We start from the raw sequence: 8,991 nt of genomic DNA, 5'->3' as shown, positions 1-8,991 counted from the left end.
GTGTTCCACAAGGATCCGTCCTTTGGCCCCTTCTTTTTAACATCTTTACCAACCTTCTCTATTCTTCCTGTCCTGGATACTCACTGATGCAATATACAGATGATTCTACACTTATCACTATTGCTGAATCACCAACTCAACTAAAATCAGGCACACAGTCCTCTTAACTCTGTAGAAAACTGGCTATCTGAAAACCAATTTATCCTTAATCCAAAGAAAACCAAATTACTACTCTTTCTCCCTAAAAACCATAACCACATAAAGTCTTCCTTCTCCATACTGTCACAAAATAATATTCAAATAAAGGTGGACACCAGTACAGAATGGGTCTACTTCACAATGTCGAAAGCCGACAATATCAAAACTGATATTGTCAGCACCACAACATCGAAAGTGCAGAACATTGTGCAGGTAAATGGAAATATCTGTAGGGGGAGATTTCAGTTTATCTCAATGTAGTGCAGTCTCGGAGTTGGAATATTTAAGTAGGGGGGGTGGGGGGTGCAGGGGGGCTTGACTCCTTCCTACGCTAGTTAGTTTTTATTTTTGTTTGTTTTTTGTTTTTAAGCATTGTTCAATGTTTTACTACATCAATCACTAGAGGTCGACCTTTAGTGATTCAATGTAGTAAGATTTTGATAATGTGATAGACGCCAAAACTCTTAGTGTTACTATTGATGATAGACTAACCTTTGATTTACAAATCAATAATTGTATCCGAAAAACACATCTCAAGCTAGGTCTCCTCTATAGAAGCAAAAAATATCTTACCAAAACAGCAAAACTAACCCTTTTAAATGCCTACCTCTTACCCACTTTACTTTGCTTTATAGCTCCCAAATTCTCACCAGCCTCAACACTGGACTATGAAACAAGTTAGAAACAACTTATAACAGGATTGCCAGATTTGCTGCCCAAAATTCTTACAAATCCCATCACTGTCTCACACTAAAAGAACTAAATTGGCTAGAATTACCTAACCTGCTTTGGTATAATCAGTTTCAGATTATTCATTCCATTCTCTACAAACCCTCTTTCTGTCCAACTATCTCATCTCTAATCTCTCAATACCTACCCACTAGAGTACTCCACAGTTCTGAACAAAGCCTACTAAAAATCCACAAACCAAGGACCAAAATGGGTCTTCTAGTCTATAGCTTTAACCCTTCCAAGGCCTGGAATAGCCTACCACTAGATACAAGATCCCTTGAGCATCCCAATCAATTCAAAACCGCTACAAAAAAATACCTTCATGAAAAAGGGACTTGCCAATGTAATTATTCCCCATAAACACTCCCCTATAACCTTCTACTTCTCTTCTCTCTTCCTTCCTTTCAATAAACAAACTTACTACTTTATCTTCTCCTCTTGGTACTTCATGTACAAACATAACTGGTAAAATATTTCAGCTATGTAGCTATTGCACTATTATGTATATAATATGTAATTATGAATGTATCCCTCTTATGAATGTATTTGTATGTATTTCACTTACCACAGTTTAATGTATGTCACTGTAATGCAATAATGTGTGGTACTGATGAATGTAATGTGTGGCACTGTAATGCGGTAATCTGTGGTACTGATGAATGTATTTCTATATGTATTTAATATGTAACATTTCTATTTTTCCTTGGGCCTCTGCTGAAAATGAGCATTTGTAGCCCAGTCGGACAAACCCGGTCAACAAATATAAAATAAATAAATAAAATTTTAATCTGATGGGCAAACACAGATATGTAGCTTCCTGAACAGGTCCAATCTTTATTCCATCACTAAATTATGCAACAACATATTTAATTTCTTAGGTTTCACATTTTATGGTTTTCATGTACACTTTTCCAAGTCTTCAAAGTCTATATGTTTAGTCTGTCAGCTAAAGTACATGATTAAGGTTCTGAGTTGTTAACAAGCTGTGTCATGTAGTCAAGGGTACAGGATTTCAGTCCTTCCACCTTCATTTGCCTACTGTACATCTCTGTGTAGGACACTTTTCCAGACAGTATTCTTGGGTCATCCATGAAAAAGGGCACTTATGTGGAGTGAGCTTACCCAATTAACAAATGTATAAGTTTAGCTATGATATTATTTAATCATATTACCTTGTCATTGTTGTCATGTAATGTCTACATTTATTACACCACATATTGAGAAGTAATATAGGTGTTTAAAAAAAGGACAAGGATAACCCTACTCTTAATAGACTAGCTTTGCATCTAGTTGCAGATTCTTCTGCAAAATTCTCCCTGCTATCTGGAGCTAGACACTGGCTGAAATAAGAGACAAAATCATGTAGTAAAAGAGACACTTACAGTCACTTGATCTCTCAAAAGCCAGGAACTCCAAGTCATGGACTCAGAAGAATGTTTCTCCATCCAAACACCTGACAGAGTAACTGCTTAAACTTAAAAATAAGCTCAGAGACACAGCTTCCACAATGGTCAGATGCCATCACTGTCTCAACACAGAAGTGGTAAGTGGGGAAGGGAAACTAAAGGGGTGGTTAGGTTCAAGGAGGTTTAGGGAGTGCTCAGGAGCTGGCTCAGTGTTAGGGTTAGGCAGCGATGAGGAATGGGCTTAGAGTTATGGTTAGGGAAAGAAGAAGAGTTGGCTCAGAGTTAGGTAATGGAGTGAAGGGGATTTGGCTCAGAGTTATGTTTCTGGGGCACTTAGCATTCAAGTGCATCATATTATGTGAAAAGCTCCACATCTGTCTCTGAAGTGAATCAATAATCTGCTGTTCTGCTTCCAACAGTGGTGACTCCAGTTTTCATTTTCTGATTGTCTCCCAAATCACAAGTATAGCTAATCAGCAAAAAGAGAAATGTGGCCAATCACAGAACAACTTTCAGAGCTTAAGCAACCAATCAGAACTCACTGTATAAGTTCAGTGCAGCCTATTACCCTGAAGCACAAATGCAAAGCAAAAAGTAATCTTCTGTCACCTTCCTTTTCCTCTCATTGCATTTAGAGAAAGGGAAAACAAAAAAATCAAAAAAAAAAAAAAAGGAAAAAAGGACCAAAGCACATATTTGCACTATCAATATTTACAAGGTGTGTGTGTGTGTGTGTGTGTGTGTGTGTGTGTGTGTGTGTGTGTGTGTGTGTGTGGCTGACATCTTAGCATAAGAATCAGGGATAAAGGCAAAAACAATAACTGGAGACAAGGCTCCCAAAACAGAGACAGATTTTAAATATTGTTAAATTCTTTGACATTTGAGAGAATAACAGATTTTGATTTGACATGCATTAATGAAGTCTGAAACTTAAAATGTATGTGATTATTTTGGGACTGCAGTCCTAAATATGTGAAGAATGTCTGAAAAAACGGACAGCAATTTGAAAAAAAATATCACAGAAGTTCAGAAAAGGTGAGAACATTATATGTTTATGTGTTAGAGGGCATAATGGGATATGTAATGCTTTGGACTGCATGTGTCTGACAGCATAGAATTTAGTGTTGGTACAATTTATGTATTTCTTCAGTAAATCATAATGACACATCTGAGGAGTACTGGGTCAAAAGTAAGTCTAATTGCTGGGTAAGTTTCTATGAGTGGGTGTTGGCAGGTTGCTTGTATGTGTCTGTGCATTTGCATCTTTGTGTGTGACTCTGCTTAACAACTCTAGATATTTTATTGACTGAGTACTCCTCAGATGTTTTATTCTGATATAAAGAATGAAGAAATACCTAAATCATACCAACTGTAAAGTCACTACTGTGTGTGCTTATTCTGTATATATGTCAGCCTCTATCTTACTGCTTCTAAATATGTGTGTGCATATATATGTGTACATGTCTGTGTCTGCATGAGAGTGTCTGTGTATGTGTGTAGACATTATTAAATACTTACAAAAGGTAATATTTTGGTTGAAAGATCATGGCTGGCCAAGGTACACTTTTCATACTGTGCAAAATAGGGTGTTCCATATTCCTACTGTTTGTCACACACAGCTGTGATCTGTGCATCACATTGGCCTTTTAGCAGGTTGAGACCTATGATGGAACAATTGGGAGCTGGCTCAGAGTTAGGATTAGGGATGGATGGTTCATAGGTGTGTACTAGGCTAATGACCCAGAAGCCTTTACAAAATTAGCCCATAGGATTATCCTGGCATCGTGCCAACAAACCTTAGTTCCCAGTGCATCTGTCGAGTAGAGCCGCTGGAGTGATCCTGGGGTGAATTTTCTATTTCCATCCACTCATCAAGTTTCTCTTGAAGAAAGCAGGTGAGGTGCTCTGTTTGACATGTATGGGAAGTCTATTCCATAGCATGGGCAGTCTCTGGTTATGATCAACCTGTCCCTTCAGCAGATTCTGTTGATTGTGGTAATGAGGTTCATAGGTAGATACTAGGCTATCTGCTGTAGGGCATTTATAAGCCTAGCCAGAGTGTATTTGGCTTCCGCCTCCCTATTAGATTAGCCTACTGTGCTTCTGTAAAGTAGGTCACAAAAGGTACCCTTTTAAGATTAGTTTACTGTGCCTCTGTCTAGCAGGGACACAGGAGAGATCCCAGGGGTGAATTTGCGATTTCCCATCCACGCGTCCAAATTTCGCTTGAAGAGGGTCAGCGAGGGGCTATGTCTAACATGAATTGGGATTCTATTCCAGAGTGAGGGGAGCCTCTGGGAAATGAATCTGTCCCTCCAGCATGTCCTATTTATTTTTGTGCTGAGGTTTAGGTCCCTGGCGCGTGTAGATCTAAGGGACTTGGATTTTTTGAGGTTGGGCATGTCCATTAATTCTGGGTTTGACATGGCTTTGTACATCAGGCATAGATCGCCTCTGAGTAGGCGGTAAGCAACTGAGTAGAGCTGGAGTTTCTTTAGTCGAGCTGCATAGGACATCTGTTTGTAGCCCATGATCCTCTTGGTGAGGTACTTTTGGGGTCTCTCCAGTTGCTGCAGGTGTTGGGTGAGGTACATCCCAAAAGGGGCATTGTATTCAATTATGGGCCTGATGAGTGACAAGTAGAGGGGTACAATGACCTCTCTTCTAGATGCGAACCCTTTCGTGATAAGGTGGGCTATATAGAAGATCTTTCTAACCACTTTGGCAACATGATTATCAAAGGAGAGATTACTATCTACGTTGGTCCCCAAATCTCTAATTACTTCTTCCATACTTAATGGATTACTACCTATGTGGTAATTTGTGGGCACCTTGTTTTTCCCAAAGGGGATGACTATGCACTTTTTAGCATTTAGCTTGAGGCCGTGGCTCTGGCACCAAGCATCTGTCTCTGTGAGACCCTTTTGGAGGATGCTTGTGTCAGCTGGAGATTCAATTATGGCCCCCAGTTTGCAGTCATCTGTGAACTTTGTCAGCCATAATCCCCCCGTGTTAGCCTGAACCTCAGAGAAGTATATACCGAACAAGAGAGGTCCCAGAACTGAGCCCTGTGGGACGCCACTTGTAACTGGTTGTTGAGGTCTCTAGAGCATGTGGTGTGGAGGGTTTGGGATTTCTTTAGATGTAGCATTTCTAACAGAGCTGGGTCAGATATGGCTTTGTAAGTGAAGCAGAGATCGCCTCTAAGTAGGAGATTTGAGACAGAGAATAGTTAGTTTTTTGAGTCTGTCCATATAGGGCAAGTGTTTAAGGCCTAGGATCATCTTTGTGAGGTACTTTTGTGGCCTCTCCTGTTGTTGCAGGTGTCTAGTGAGGTACATGCCAAATGGGGCATTGTACTTGATTGGTCTAATGAGGGAAGAGTAGAGGGAGACAATGACCTCTTTCTTCCTGGATGCAAAAGCCTTAGTAATGAGATGTACCACATAGGACTTTCTGACCACAGTGGCAATGTGGTGGTCAAAAAGAGAGGTTGCTGTCAACCTGTGTTCCTAGATCTCTTATAATGCCTTCTATGTTCAGTGGACTACCATCAATGTGGTAATTCATGGGAAATGTTTTTTTCCCAAAAAGGATGACGACACATTTTTTGGCATTGAGCTTAAGGCCATGGTTCTAACACCAGTCGTTGGTCTCAGTGAGGCCTTTCTGTAGGATGTCAACATGACTTGGGGAGTTAATAATGGCTCCCAACTTGCAATTGTCTGTGAACTTTGTCAGCCAGAGTCCCTTCATGTTGGCCTGGACTTCTGAAAAGTAGATACCAAACAGGAGAGGACCCAGGATCGATCCCTGTGGGACTCCACTCATGACTAGTCGGCAGTCTGACTTGGAGTCAGCTACTTCCACACTGTGGGTTCTATCTGTGAGCCAGTTTACAACCCACCTAGTGATATAGGGGTTGATGCTTAGCTTAATGAGTTTTTTCTATGATTCCCAAGTGGGGAATGGTATCTAAGGTGTTGGCCAGATCAAGGTAGGCTGTATGACAACCTTAAGACCTGGGGAGTTAATTTTAGGGTTAGAGTCAGGGTTCTGGGACAGTTAGCTTAGCGGTAGTGCACTGAAACTGGGATTGTGGGAGTTAAGACACTTGCCAATATGAGTGACAGGCAGAAGGGAAGTATGTTGCAGGCACTTGTACTAGACCTGTATCAGTATTATAACTTTGCTACCACTCCAACTTTCCACAATAACTCATTTACATAGTGTGGGAATTTTGAATGACCCATTTCACCTCTCCAAATTAAGGTACAAGCAATGTATTATTTATTGTATGTAGTCCTTTTATTATATGTACATCTAGTGTAAGTTAATTATAGACAAGTCATGCTGTTAAGCCTAAACAATTCCATTTTCTAGTGAAAGTTTTTGTATTGTTCAACTAAATTTAAGTTAATTGGTTATGTCTGGTTAATGTCTTCTTCAGTTGCCTTGAGCTATGTTATTTTTCACTAGTTTCTTTCCTTGCTTATACAGATTATCTTGAAAATGATTGGCAGCTAATCATACTGTCTTATTCTGTGATATTTCTTTTATGTTACCACATAACGTAGAAATCCAAACAAAGCCTGAAATAATGAGGGGGGCAAAGGGCCAAAAATAGGGACAAATATTGCTCTTATAAACCTAGAAAGTTGCTAGGGTAACAGGATTTGTGTTAGCATGCATTTTCTTAAGGATATGAAATCTGAAACTCTGTGTATTCCATTATTTAATGACTTTGATCTTCAGTGATTTGCCAGAAACCATAGATTTTATGAGGAATGAACCCAAAATATGAAGCACAAATCTGAACATTCTGCAGAAATCTGGACAGTTGAGAGGTATGTGTTACAGTCAGTATTTTGTTATTTTGTGTTTTCAGATTGCTATAGTCAATTCTACTGCAGTTTGTAACATAGTCGTGTTATTTTCTAATGTAAAATGCTTTGCACTTTATTGCACAACTTTCTTTTCAAATATTTGATATTTTACAGTAGGTACCGCTAACTCAGGGTGCAACTATTTAGCTTACTGCATGCATATTTCCCTCTCCCTCTCTCTCTGTGTATGTGTCTTCAGTAATGTGCTTTGCTTCATGTTTCATTTTTTTTTTTTGTTATCATAGTTGACATTTTACATTACATGTATCAGTAGTACATTTTATCTATTCTTTACAGCTTTTTTTTAATCTGCCTGTGTTCCAGGCTTAGACTGAAAAGGACAGTTTTGGCAGTTCACTTTTCATCAAAGAAGCAAAACAGACAAAATAGTATATATAATATATGTTTTATGTATATATATATATATATATATATATATATATATATATATATATATATATATATATATATATATATATATATATATATATATATATATATATAAATACATTTTTTGTACAGTCATCTGCAACAACATGCAGGTTAAAAAAAAACACTAATACATGAAGTTACATAAAAATACCAATGAATTATATTATACATAGCTGTCAGGAATGCATTACCTGCCAAAACGTGAGCTTTTTGCTTCCACACCTTAACAAATCTAGATAAAATGTATGACTAGAGCATTATGCTTCTTCAAGCTTTGTGCAAAACAAAGGCAGGTGGCTTACAAGGGGTATCTGTTTATGTAGGAAATTCCAGTGACATTTTCACTTACATAAAGAAAGCTAACAATATTTTAAAAAGTCGTTTGAGACTGCAGTTCTGAACTTATGGTTATAGGTCATTGTGCTATTTGTGGAATAATTTCCTGTTTAACCACCTTTAAGCACTCAGTTTTGCAGTCAGTTATAAAGAATGCCTCATGTGACCAGTAATATGAAGTTTCTTTTCCTATTGTAGCTGATTACATTTTTGTGTGTGTGTGTGTGTGTGTGTGTGTGTGTGTGTGTGTGTGTGTGTCTGTTTGTTTTAGAAGTGATTTCCAGAAAATGGAACTGAAAGCAGAAAAACATATGGAATACGTGCATCTGTCACATCCACCATTGTATGTACGGTAGATGAATTAAGAAAAGTGGCTGTTAAAAATGCAGCAAAATAATTCCTAAGAATCCAGTTCATCTGGTTCGACAGCAAAAAAGTCAGAAAGCGTGATCTGTTAGTTTTATATGTCAAAGAGACATTTGTAGTTTCTATGGTCATATAAACTGTGATAGCAGCAAGTAAATGCAGAGGAACTGCTGCTTAGCTCTTTCACTGAATTTATGGATGACTTGAAGAAGAAAAAAAACACGTGTACTGACCATTGCCCTGATTAAGCTCATAATTTGTTGAAGTAAAAAGACAGAGCAAGAAAGGTAAGAGAAACTAAAATGTATTTTACGAGCTTAGATTACAATGATATAAAAATTTATGAGTTAGAAGGAACTACATCAATAATCTATTTTGTTTTAATGAAAGTGGAAAATGTTATACTGTTTTGTTTAGCATGTGGATATATATAGTAAGACTTAAAAGATAATGCAGTAAAGCAATTCCATTACACACAGCAAGCTTTAATTCAGTGTGCAGTCTTATCAGCTGTGCTGAACACATATATGCACAAACACACGAGCATGTACACACACACACACACACAGACAAACTTGAAACTTGACGTTGATTGCCAGTGAAAAGTGCCCAAGTCTTACAGTCTGTTCATTTTC

General features: G+C 38.2%; 1 protein-coding gene across 1 annotated transcript in view; it reads left to right on the top strand.

The window, feature by feature from the left end:
• The first annotated feature begins 8,272 nt into the window (after window positions 1-8,272).
• The window catches only part of LOC122794947 (uncharacterized serine-rich protein C215.13-like), a 796,115-nt gene continuing 795,396 nt past the window's right edge, over window positions 8,273-8,991 (top strand). Inside the window, exon 1 of the mRNA XM_044063540.1 lies at window positions 8,273-8,643. The gene's annotated coding sequence lies outside the window, so the exon portion shown is untranslated. The remainder of the gene's footprint in view (window positions 8,644-8,991) is intronic.

Source organism: Protopterus annectens, chromosome 2.part1, assembly GCF_019279795.1.
Source record: "Protopterus annectens isolate FY-2018-M chromosome 2.part1, PAN1.0, whole genome shotgun sequence".
Taxonomy (NCBI): domain Eukaryota; kingdom Metazoa; phylum Chordata; order Ceratodontiformes; family Protopteridae; genus Protopterus; species Protopterus annectens.
The sequence above is the reverse complement of the archived record's forward strand: the minus strand, read 5'-3'. Positions and strand labels throughout refer to the sequence as shown.